This window comes from Macrobrachium nipponense, chromosome 40 (assembly GCF_015104395.2).
Source record: "Macrobrachium nipponense isolate FS-2020 chromosome 40, ASM1510439v2, whole genome shotgun sequence".
Lineage (NCBI taxonomy): Eukaryota > Metazoa > Arthropoda > Malacostraca > Decapoda > Palaemonidae > Macrobrachium > Macrobrachium nipponense.
Window position 1 is genome coordinate 34,239,140 of NC_061101.1, and position 12,094 is coordinate 34,251,233.

The window sequence follows — 12,094 nt, forward strand, 5'->3', positions numbered from 1 at the left end:
CGTTTATATATTTATATACACATATACGCGAGACTACATACACAGAGGTTCATTCAATGGAATATACATCCATCTTGGAGAATCAATTCAGATTCCACATCAATTACCTGGTCTCTGAACAATGCCAGTTAGTTTCCTTGAATTACAATTCCCTGCTGTCCCAACACTGATGGTTCTCAATCAATGTCAAATTAGTATGCGTATATAGATATCCATATATATATGTGTATATATGTATGTGTATATATATATACTTATACTTATATATATATATACACATATATATACACATATACATATATATATAATTATAAGTATATATTATACATACATACACACACACAGACACACACACACACACACACATATATATATATATATACATACATATACACACACACACACATATATATATATATATATATGTGTGTGTGCGTGTGTGTGTGTGTGGGTGTGTGTGTATGTATGTATGTATATATATACTTAATTAATTATATATATGTATGTGTATATATATATGTATATATATATATATATATATATATATATATAAGTAAGTATATATATAACACATACATATATACATATATATATATATGGATATCTATATACGCATACTAATTTGACATTGATTGAGAACCATTCAGTGTTGAACAGCAACACACACACACATATATATATATATATATAATATATATATATATATATATATATATATATATATATATATATATGTGTGTGTGTGTGTGTGTGTGTGTGTGTGTGTGTGTGTGTGTGTTCATCTTTCAAAGACCGAAGTAATGCCAGTTTCGATAAGTTATCAATTCTGAAAATGAATAGAATGTTCGTGGTCTTGGGGTATCCATTGTACAGTAGAATGAGAACAGGGTAAAGAGAGAGTGCTGAGACAAAGAACATGGATTACTTATTACCACACGATAGATCTAAGCTGCCTAGAGGGGCACACCAAGGCACAGGAATATCGTTAGTGTACTCATGCAAATTAGTACAAAACACTTAAAGAAAGATCAGACGGGAGGAGAATAAATAATGAAATCATGAGTGTGAGAAAGGAGGAAACTATTTGAAATACAGATGAAGGTACTCCAGTAACTGGTAGTAACTGACATGATTATGAACAAAAATTAGAGAAATTAAAAGGAAAATTAAAAATAAATAATTACAAAGGGAAAGAATTCAGACGACATTATTAGTTGTGTATGGAGATAGAAGTTAATGTTGTTTGGATTAGCTTAGGCCAACGTTTGGAAAGTGGAAAGTCGTTTTAGATCATTGGAGAATGTAAGTAAGTTCTTACGGGCTTCCCGGATGGGCTTCACGTATGACGATATAACAAACGAGATATAGTAACTTGAGAGAGGAAAGGAGTGAAGGAGTGCTATAGTAAATTCACATCAACCGTGCATCTGATGCTTAGACCAGTCCTTCACGACGCTCCTGATTGGTTGTTGATAAGCCAATCACGGGGCTAGAAACTCAGTCTTGAGAGAGGGTTCACATAGGCAGGATGTATGTGCCACCTCTTCTGAGGGATACTTTTGAAAGACGTATCCCTCAGGAGAGGTGGAACATACATCCTGTTTATGTGAACTCTCTCCAGAGACTGAAAGTTTCCAGCCCTGTGATTGGCTTATCAGCAGCCAATCAAGAGCGTCGTAAGGGACTGGCCTAGACATCAGATGCACGGTTGATGTGAATCTACTATAGTACCTGCTTACGATAAATACTAGAAGAATTGCTGGGCAGGAGATTGGTTTAAAGAATTACCTAAGTGTTAAAAGTCTTTTAAGGAAAATCATGGACGTGGTCAAAATCAGTTATCTACCAATGGCACAAAAATGTACAAGTGGTAGAAAAAAAAGTGGTGTGCCTATATACGTGCGATGGGACATATCCAAGTAAAAAGAAAACATGGACGTAAAAAATATGCATTCAGGATAGGGGAAAATACTAATCTTCTGTTTACTTACAATGTTACTGAAACAGAACTTCTTGCACAAGGTTCTAACTCGAGGAATGAACAGTGGCATCTTTCTTTTCTAAAACTATGCTATCACGAATGCAACCATGCATGTACGTATGTATATACGTATGAGAGAGCTCTTTCGTATAAACAAGCAGGATTCACGAAACTACTAGGATAATCATACCAAAATAGAGGAACTTCTTTTTCGAAGGTTTAAATAAAAATAAGTCGGCGTCATAGCTCCTTTTATTAGTTTTACAAAAATATTAGGTATATTATTTTACTAAGAAAACTCTACATAACATCTCCAGATATTATGGAAAAACTGATATTTTTGAGCAAAACAAAAGGGTTTCATGAAGCAAATAAATTACACAGCCTTTTTTTTTAAACAGGTAATGAGGACTGGTGTGTTTGTGCTCGCATCTATACACATTCACTGGTATTTTAGAACTTTTTTTTTTTAACATTAAACAGTTTCTATTAGCAACAAGTGGCTCCAGAGAAAAAAACATAACGCCAGTCAATGCCACATTCGCATCTTAGCTGCAAAATCATGGATGACACCTCACTCTCCCTATCAGAGAGATAATTAGCCGCACGTCGAATCCCCCACACACTTCGCTAGTGTAACTCTCGCCCTTCCTAAATATTATGGCTCTACTTATTCAGTAACTCGTCTGCTTTAACTATAGAATACTTATAAGGATTCCCTCTCTTATATGCTCGTAACACTTCCGAATTATGCACTTTTTTCACCAGCCTTATGCTTTTTACTCTCGTTGGTAGCAGAAATGGCTGCTTATTGTGAAATGAAAGGATAAGTGTGTATAGATAAGTAAAAGAAGTGGTCAAAGAGTTGGCATATGTAAGAGGATAGATCAAAGTGTTTAGAAATCGTTTGGTCATGTAGAACACAGGACGATAGGTTGGGGAAGAGACTGTCTAATTCGGAAGTGTTAAAAAGGGCAGAGAAGAGAAACACCTAAAAGCGCTTGATAAATGGCGTGAAAACCGTATTTAAAAAGATTTCTTAATATCCAGGAACCAAAAGGGTACTGGAAAGATATAGGCGAATGGTGTAGTGTGTGTACGGGGAGTTCGACATGCTGCTGATGAGCTTTCCGTAGTGAATGAACCAGCAAATTTATCAAAGCTTTCTACACAGGAGGTTCATCTGTGTTAAAACAGTTAATGTATGAATGTAGCACCGGTCGACATAATGTATTTTTTCTATATGGAGCCACTTCCTGTTAATGAAATGGTGTACTTGTGCATATAATATATATGTATGTATATAATTATATAAAGTCAAAATATAAAACCTACGAACTACTAAAAATTCTCCATTTTAATCACGCAGGCATGGTTTATTTCACTGTCATAAACAGGACAACTTATGATCATCTGTACTACCCAAAATGATTTCACTGGAAAGGGCCATGTCCTTCAAAGGCTGTATACGTAAGTCACAAACAAAGTATATATCTGAGCAGAAAGGACGAGGGCACACCAGTAGAACATCAACCTTTCACCTGCCGTCATCCAGGTGTACGTAGAACCTGGCTCCAGAACCCCCATAGGAACCAGTTCCTCTGATCCGAACAACATTTTTCAAACTCCGAGTGCTCCCTATGACTTCAGTATCTTCAGCTGACATTCAAATACTGAAGATCTTTCTTATGTCCACCGTATGATGGCTTCCTCATTGTCAATGCTTGAAAGATAAGAGGTTGTTTCAAGAAGATATGTCCAGTCAAACTTCTGGAAACCATATACTACTAGGATGAAGTTGTGATCTGTACTAAAAAGGCATTGGTGACGGTACAAACATGGGTTGACCCACTACTAACGTGTAGTACTAAGATGACTCTGATGACAGCTGCAACCAAATTATGCTTAGAGTATTTTCTTCTCAACCTTGAGTAGAAACACTACAAACTACATCCTCCAAACATCCATAATCTGGTTAAATGGGTCAGGTGAACAGAAACATCGAGTCGTGCCATGTTTCTCCTCTTGTGGACATGTTGTTCGATCCTCTGGTAGGCGGGGAGAGTTTTACTTAGCAGTGATGCTGTACTGGCTGTCCAGGGTTTAAACCATCATATCAGTTTCTGCAGCTCTAAGGAACATTCAGTATCTCAAAGACTAATTTAAAGTATCTCAGCAGTTAAAATTCATCTTCACAAAAAGTGAAAAAGACTAAGTTCTGATCAAGTCTGATTCAACACGAATTAAAAATGTCAATTTCAAGAAAAATAATAACGTATCTTCAATAAATACGCACGATTCAGCATCAATTGCATAGCGCCATTTTCATTAAAAGTTAAAATATATTCTCATTTATTGTTCACAAATAGAAACGATGCACAAGCAACAAGAAAAAAAAATTTCAGACAAGGCAAATTAAACCAAAAACGCAAATGAGGAGTAAAAGTGTAAGAAAGACACAGGTTTTTATTGTGCAGAGGGGGGGAGGGGGACTGAGAGTAAAAGAATGGCGGTGGGAAACTACAGCCACAAATAACAAACTCACGAGCTGTTACGAAAAGTCGACATTGTCACCCGGGGGGGGGGGGGGGGGGGGGGGGGGGGGGGGGGGGGGGGGGGGGTGGGGGGGGGGGGGGGGGGGGATAAGAGCAAACTAGGAAACCGGCTGATCCATTTCACTTCTTCTTCTTCTTCAAGGGGAAAGGGGAAGACTACTGCTGCCAGGGAAGCAACAGGTGCCTCGAACAGATCAGGATTCTACCTGGGTTTTTCTGAAGGTTGGTCGAATAAAAACTTAATCTTGAGTCGGATTTGACATCTCCTTTGTTATTCTAATTTAGTGCAGATTACCTTGGTAATATGACACTTAAAGAAGTAAGTAGCTAACTTTAAAATATTTTATAAAACACCACCGACCCCTGGATTTCATTTGAGCCTTGCCAAGAGATGAACGCATTAACGCAAAAAGCTGGGACGGCCTCATTTTAATTAATTTACCTTCTTAATTCATTCTCATTCGTAGTTGTTCATAATATAGTTCGACGATCGGCAAGTAAAGCAAAATCATTAAACCTTTATCCCATAATATTTTGGAAAAAATAATGAAATAAAAGGAAGAAGTGGTATATATAAGATGACACAGAAATTTTATAATACACAAACACACACATATAATGAATTCCACATAAACCAATGTGTGGTTGTAAAGATATATTAGATATATATATATATATATATATAATATAAATATATAATTAATATAGGTGTGCATTATATATAGATATATATATATATATAATATATATAGATATATATATATGTGTGAGTATGTGTTTTGTGTGGTGTTGTGTGTGTTTTGTGGTGTGTATATATATATATATAGGTATATATATATATATAGTATATATATATATATATTACATATATACCTATACTAATAAGATGTATGTATGTATGTATGTATGTATATATATATATATATATATATATATATATATATATATATATATATATATATATATATATATATATATATATATATAGCGAACCCCAGCTAAACTAAATGAAGAAGGAAAAGACTGAAAAGGAAAGGTCAATGATGTCGGAATCAAGGAGCAACCTACTCACTCCCATGACCGTAAAACCCCGTCGGCCTTGAAGTAAAGAAGTCATTTTTTTCCATTTCCTTCAGTTGCTTTTAGTAACACGTCTTGGGCATTGTGAAAAAATTCTACGCATCAAAGAAAAAGAAAAGCCAGTTTCTTTGAGGAATAATTATGAAAAAATATTCAAAAGTACATTTATTTCGTTTCTAATTACAGATATCATTCAGGTGTGCTCATTCGAGGTTAATCACAATGACATTGCGATGGTCTTTTAGTAAGCACGAAAGGAGCCTATTGAAAACTATTAATCGGTATTTCATTTCGTCTCGTTCATTCCCTTCCTTTGGCACTAGTGCCTCCTTAGTACGGGAACTGAGAGAGAGAGAGAGAGAGAGAGAGAATTACCTTCATAGTTTAAACATCAATTAAATTATAAAATCAATTACAATTTCCTGAAGTGCATGATCAACAAAAAATGATAAAAAAAATGTGACAACAACTTTCATCTTTATTTCATTTCTCAGAGCAGAAACCTACGGCGAAGTAAACATAATTCGAACAACGACAAAACGACCAGAATACAGAAATACAGCAGATTCTGAAGACTCATCAGTATCTTCTCCATACCTTCCATTTCAATAGTTTTGCTTATTAGTACTGTTGTTTAATGTCAACAGCAAGTTCTCCAAGTTCCAAACTGTTAACTTGAGGGTAAATAACAAATAATGAAATCACAGAATATTATTGCAATGTTCCCCATATAAGTAAGTTTTCTGAATATTCTAAAATCGAGAACAATCCATTGAACGAAATGTTTCCATGATGCAACACGCCTCCAGCTTTCTAATTTTGCAACATATCCCCACAAACAACAAATATATCACTAGAGAATTTTGCAACACGACTTTTGCAGAGCAGAATTAATCATATCTGTAAAATTTTTACACCCGTTTTCGAAGACGCTCAACTATCTATCCAACGATTAGTGAAAAATCCCCTTCCAAGGCTGGTTAGTCTCTCTCTCTCTCTCTCTCTCTCTCTCTCTCTCTCTCTCTCTCTCTCTCTCTCTCTCTCTCTTATATATATATATATATATATATATATAGTATATATAATATATATATATATAGTATATACTATATATATATATTTCATTTTCATCTTGTGAAATGAGTATATACTTGATGTTCAACTGCATCTTTACCATCAATAATATTGTCCTTCAACGAAGATTTTAGATGATTTCAGTCTATTTCATATTTTTCTACTATTCCACAATTAAAATAAATTCTCTGCAAACAGACTGGTGCACTGGTATCAAACGATACGCATGGATCAAAATTAAGTCGAGATCTACGTGCCTAATTATCTTGAAGCAATCTAATTTTTTATTAGAGAATTTTAATTTGCAGAAAAATTATTTTACAAAAGAGAGAGAGGAAGAATTTATATCTAAAAGATACCTTACCAACCGGTTATCTTCATGCCAAGAGCAAAAGTATAAAGTTTGGCCTTTCTTAAGCATTTAATTTTTCAATTTCATATGATGGTGAACCAACTAGTTTCATGGTTTCGAAGAACAAGTTTGTGTCTGTGACTCATAAGAGGATGGTGGACCCGATTTTTGAGAAAAATGAGCAGAGTTTGCTGATGATAGTGAAAAGAAGCCAAAATATAGAAAGTAAGTAGTATATTTCAGAGATTGCTGTCTCCTTCTTCAGGTAGGTAATGAATGAGAAAAGATACAGAAAAGGCGGCCTTTATGCCAAGAGATCCAGCAAGGTAAGCTGTTTCACTATGTCACCCCAGTTGATAATTTCTCTTTAATCTTCATAAATGTTAGTTGAAGGAAGATTTTACCTATGATATCCGAATCCCAGGCGCCCTTCGCAATGTTCATTACCTTTCTTTGTTTAATCGAGGCCGACTCCACCATTTGGCGTTTGTACCAACATTTGCTGCTATAAGTTATACGTGACAAATTCCAGTTTACTCTGTGGTTATGGAATTTTGTTTAGTTAAAAATAGCTGAGCTCTCTTGTCCATACCTAACTGACCGTTTTTGTTGTATTATTCTCTTGGGAAGTGATTTTCCTGTAAAACCAATATAGTCACAGTCCAGGCTTGGGATTTCGTATACTCCTGCGTCTTTGGGGACTGGCTTTTGTTGGACGTTAATCAGGGATTTGGCTAGGGATATTGGGGTAGGTAAAGGCAAAAGGGTTACATTTTCCGAGAGTCTGTGTCACTGAATTAATCCTGCCAAGGTGTGGGATTTTTATTTTATTGTTGGGTGTCTCTCTGGTCTTGTCTTGATGGGGTCGGTAGAAAATTACGTTTGCTTTATGAGTTGCTTTCTCAATTATATGGTCAGGGTACCTTAAATTGAGAAAGCGATTCATAAAGCAAACACAATTTTCTACTGACCCTATCAAGACAAGACCAGAGAGACTCCCAAAAATAAAATAATAATCCGACCTAGAAAGGATTAAGATGGTGACACAGACTCTGAAAATGTAACCCTTTTGCCTTTACCTACCCCAATACCCTAGCCAAATCCCTGATTAACGTCCAACAGAAGCCAATCCCCAAAGACACAGGAGTATACGAAATCCCATGCCTGGACTGTGGCCAATCTTATATCGGTTTCACAGGAGAATCACTTCCCAAGAGATTAATACATTATAAACGGTCAGTTAGGTATGGACAAGAGAGCTCAGCTATTTTTAACCATATAAATAACCATAACCACAGAATAAACTGTAATTTGTCACATATAATTTATAGCAGTAAATGTCGGTACAAAAGCCAAAGGGTGGAGCCGTCCTTGATTACAAAAAGAAAGGTAATGAACATCGCAAAGGGCGCCTGGGATTCGGATATCATAGATAAAATCTTCTTTCAACTAACGCTTATGAAGATTAAAGGGATATTAGCAACTGGTGTGACCTGGTGAAACAGCTGTACCTTTTCTCATTCATTACCTAACTGAAGAGGGAGACAGCAGTCTCGGAAATATAGTACTTACTGTCTATATTTTGGCGTTTTTATGGACTCCTTTTATTAGATGGAATTCTGTTGTTACAGAACATTTTCACCAGTCACATATATATATATATATATATAATATATATATATATATATATATATATATATATATATATATATATATATATAGGTTTGACTGGTAAAACAAAAAGTTCTGTAACAACAGAATTCCATCTAATAAAAGGAGCCCATAAAAACACCAAAATATAGAGAGAAAAGTACTATTTCAGAGACTGCAGTCTCTGAAAGATAGTCTTTTCTCTATATATTTTTGGTGTTTTTATGGGTCCTTTTATTAGATATGTATATTATATATATATATATATATATATAGATATATATATATATATATATAATATATATATATATCTATATACATGTATACATATATAGAGTATATATACATATATATATAGCATCCGTTTATAGTTTTTGTGACAGATCTGATGAAAAATTAAATTACTTGATGTATGTTACGCAAAAATGAATTCGGCATCGCTTAATGCACTGAGGCCTTTCTGTCTTCCATAACTTCAAAAGACACAAATCCATGTCTTTGAAATCTTAAGGGCTTCCATAATGTGTTAAATACTTTTTATACATTCCAGTGCCCTTCTGCAATGCTCTTACGTTATTTAAGGTAAACATGACGAAAATGATTTGAGGTAAACATACCGAAAATTATTTTCCCTGCGTGCCCAAGAGCAAGCATATTTCTTATGGAATTACAGATGCTGTCAAGTCATTACAGTGTTTTTTGTAACACACTGAAGCAGGTTTGAAAAGACCAACTGAATGATTGATTTAACATTTTAACTGATCATAACAAAAATAGGGACAAGTTAAGTAACTCTGTGTTGGCGAGAGAGAGAGAGAGAGAGAGAGAGAGAGAGAGAGAGAGAGAGAGAGAGAGAGTGCCAACAGGCAACCAAAGTTCTCTAGAACTTCCATGTTTCGTGAAAATTTGACTCATAATCTGTAACTCGATTGATATCAGAACACTTTCCTCTTGCGTACGACAGTTTGGTAATTACTATACACACTCATGACACCAAAAATTGTGAAGAAAAAAAAAAGGCAACTTCGGGCCATTACAGTCATTAGGATTTCCTGGTAAAACCCCAGTATAAGTTTCTGATGATCTACAGTCACGAAAGCCCCACTAAGACTTCTAAAGGTCCAGAAGCCTGATCATTTCAGACCGGCCAAAAACAGTATGACGACGTCACAGTAAGAAAGTAGAACACAGCATTCATTGCTCAAGGTTTGTCAACAAATGAGCGAAATCTAGCCCTGATTGGAAAGTACATTATATTTGGAAGCAGACAATATATTTGCCTTTCTATACCTATACGATAAGAAATCACACTAAAATGTATGCTAGTAATGGCACCAACTGCGTTCACTAAAAAATATAATACGTATATGGAAGTAACTTTTATACACATGACAGTCTGAGAATACTTTTGACATGTGTAAGAACAGAACTAACTCCTCGCATATTGAATATCAGTACGACATAAGACTTAAAAGAGAAATAGGGCCGATCTCCAAACAGCTAAAGTTCAAATTATGCAAGATTCAGATCAGGAGTTGTAGATGGATCGATTCAATTTTTATTGACAGGGAAAATTCATGCAAACATTATTCTAAATCAAGAAGATTTAGTCATGGGGGTTATTCCAGGTTCTTGCACCTCCCCCCAACACTCTCTCTCTCTCTCTCTCTCTCTCTCTCTCTCTCTCTCACACACACACACAGACACAGGAAAAACACTAAAAGAAACAGGTGAGCAACAAATACCCAGCAAAGATAGTATTAAAAGAGGTTATGAATTATGGTACTGCAAAGTTTAATGTTTACTTAAAATAAATTTTAAATGTTTTCTTTGAAAATAAGAACACATAGAGAGTTGACCAAATCATTTAATAAACAACACAGTCACAGTAAATCTAAATTATTGCTACAGCTCAGGATACAAAAGTATTTATAGGGAGAGAGCTTGTCTTAAATTGGTAAAAACTTTCGCACACATGAGCACACACACTCTCTCTCTCCCTCTCTCTATCACACAAACTCAAAAACTTAGAGAATAGGTGACATGCAAACAGGATGAACATGCACTAACACTTTGTAACTATAAATAAGCCAGTGTGACACCCCTATGCACACAAACGCACGCGCATACACACACACAAAATGGCTCCTGGACACCCCCTCTACACATAGCAGCAGCAGAAGCAGCAAATCGTGGTTAAGAAGAAGGAGGCAGGGACCGGGAATGATGGCGTCACACGTTTCGTAATCACATTATATCTACCCTTGACAGATGCCGACGACGACAGCCCTCCAGGGAAAGATGGCGGGGCGGAGAGAGACAGCTGCTGACAGCCGTTATAGGAACCACAAGAGGTGAAAGAAGAACAAAACGAGGGACTTGACTGAGTAGTATCTTTTTCGGAGCGGGGGACCCCAATGCCAAGGTTGCTAGAATAGCTCTCTTCTTCTCAGAGTGCCAAGAAGTGCCAGGCAGAGGAGAAATATGCAAGGCGGCAAGGAGAGGTGAGGTGGTCGAGAGATTTGACTATTCCCTCACGGGGGAGGTTACTGTGTGCTTTGCACCCAACTAGGACAGATCAGTGTCAAAATCCTCCCCGGAATTCTTACAATATGACCTTCCATCAAATCCCTCTATGAGACCGGGATTGCAGCTTGAAAACTGTAGAAAATGATGCTTGAATATAATAAATGAATACTAGTTCATGCAGGCGATATATATTCAAGAGAAGCTTACGAAATAGGTTTAATACCCTTTAAATGAGTGTATACTGGCTTGTGTATAGCACAGTGTCTATCAATATGTCTAAATATATTATACATTGTTGTATAATAATTTTTTTTCAGTAAACAACTATTCCCAATAAAAAATAACTAGGTTTGTATGTATGATTGTTTAATCAATAGTTTAATCGCATTCTGTTAATAAAATCATTATTATTCACAGCAATGATTTAAGTAAATGTATTTGTATTGCTATCAATCATTTATGTGAAAGAATAGAATAAAATTTCCTATTTTGTTACAGGAATTTTAAACACAGGCAACTTTGCAAAATATTATATATGGACATATATATCTATACATAGGTATGTGTATGCATGTAAACATTATATAAATTTTATATAGTGTGTGTGAGAGAGAGAGAGAGAGAGAGAGAGAGAGAGAGAGAGAGAGAGAGAGAGAGAGACTTCCATGCCAATTTCCTATTTCCCTTACTATTCGAAACCTAATTCTTCTAGAATAAATATAACCTTTTGCCTCCCCAAGTCTTTTACAGGTTCACTGTTATACACAGTTTACCTACGACAGCCATCGTAAAATGATTCCTATTGTCCCAGACAAACTTTTACACCACACGAACCACTCTCCCCCTCTTCATCACGTATTCCTTGCCAGGTTC

The 12,094-nt window shown here is 35.6% G+C and overlaps 1 long non-coding RNA gene across 1 annotated transcript; it reads right to left on the reverse strand.

Moving 5' to 3' along the window:
* Positions 1-2,226: 2,226 nt before the first annotated feature.
* LOC135212076 (uncharacterized) lies at positions 2,227-11,351 on the reverse strand. The gene is made up of 2 exons (XR_010313815.1): positions 10,955-11,351; positions 2,227-4,073 (listed from the first exon to the last, which is right to left on the reverse strand). It is a non-coding gene; the product is annotated as an uncharacterized LOC135212076 (long non-coding RNA).
* Between the last annotated feature and the right edge of the window lie 743 nt (positions 11,352-12,094).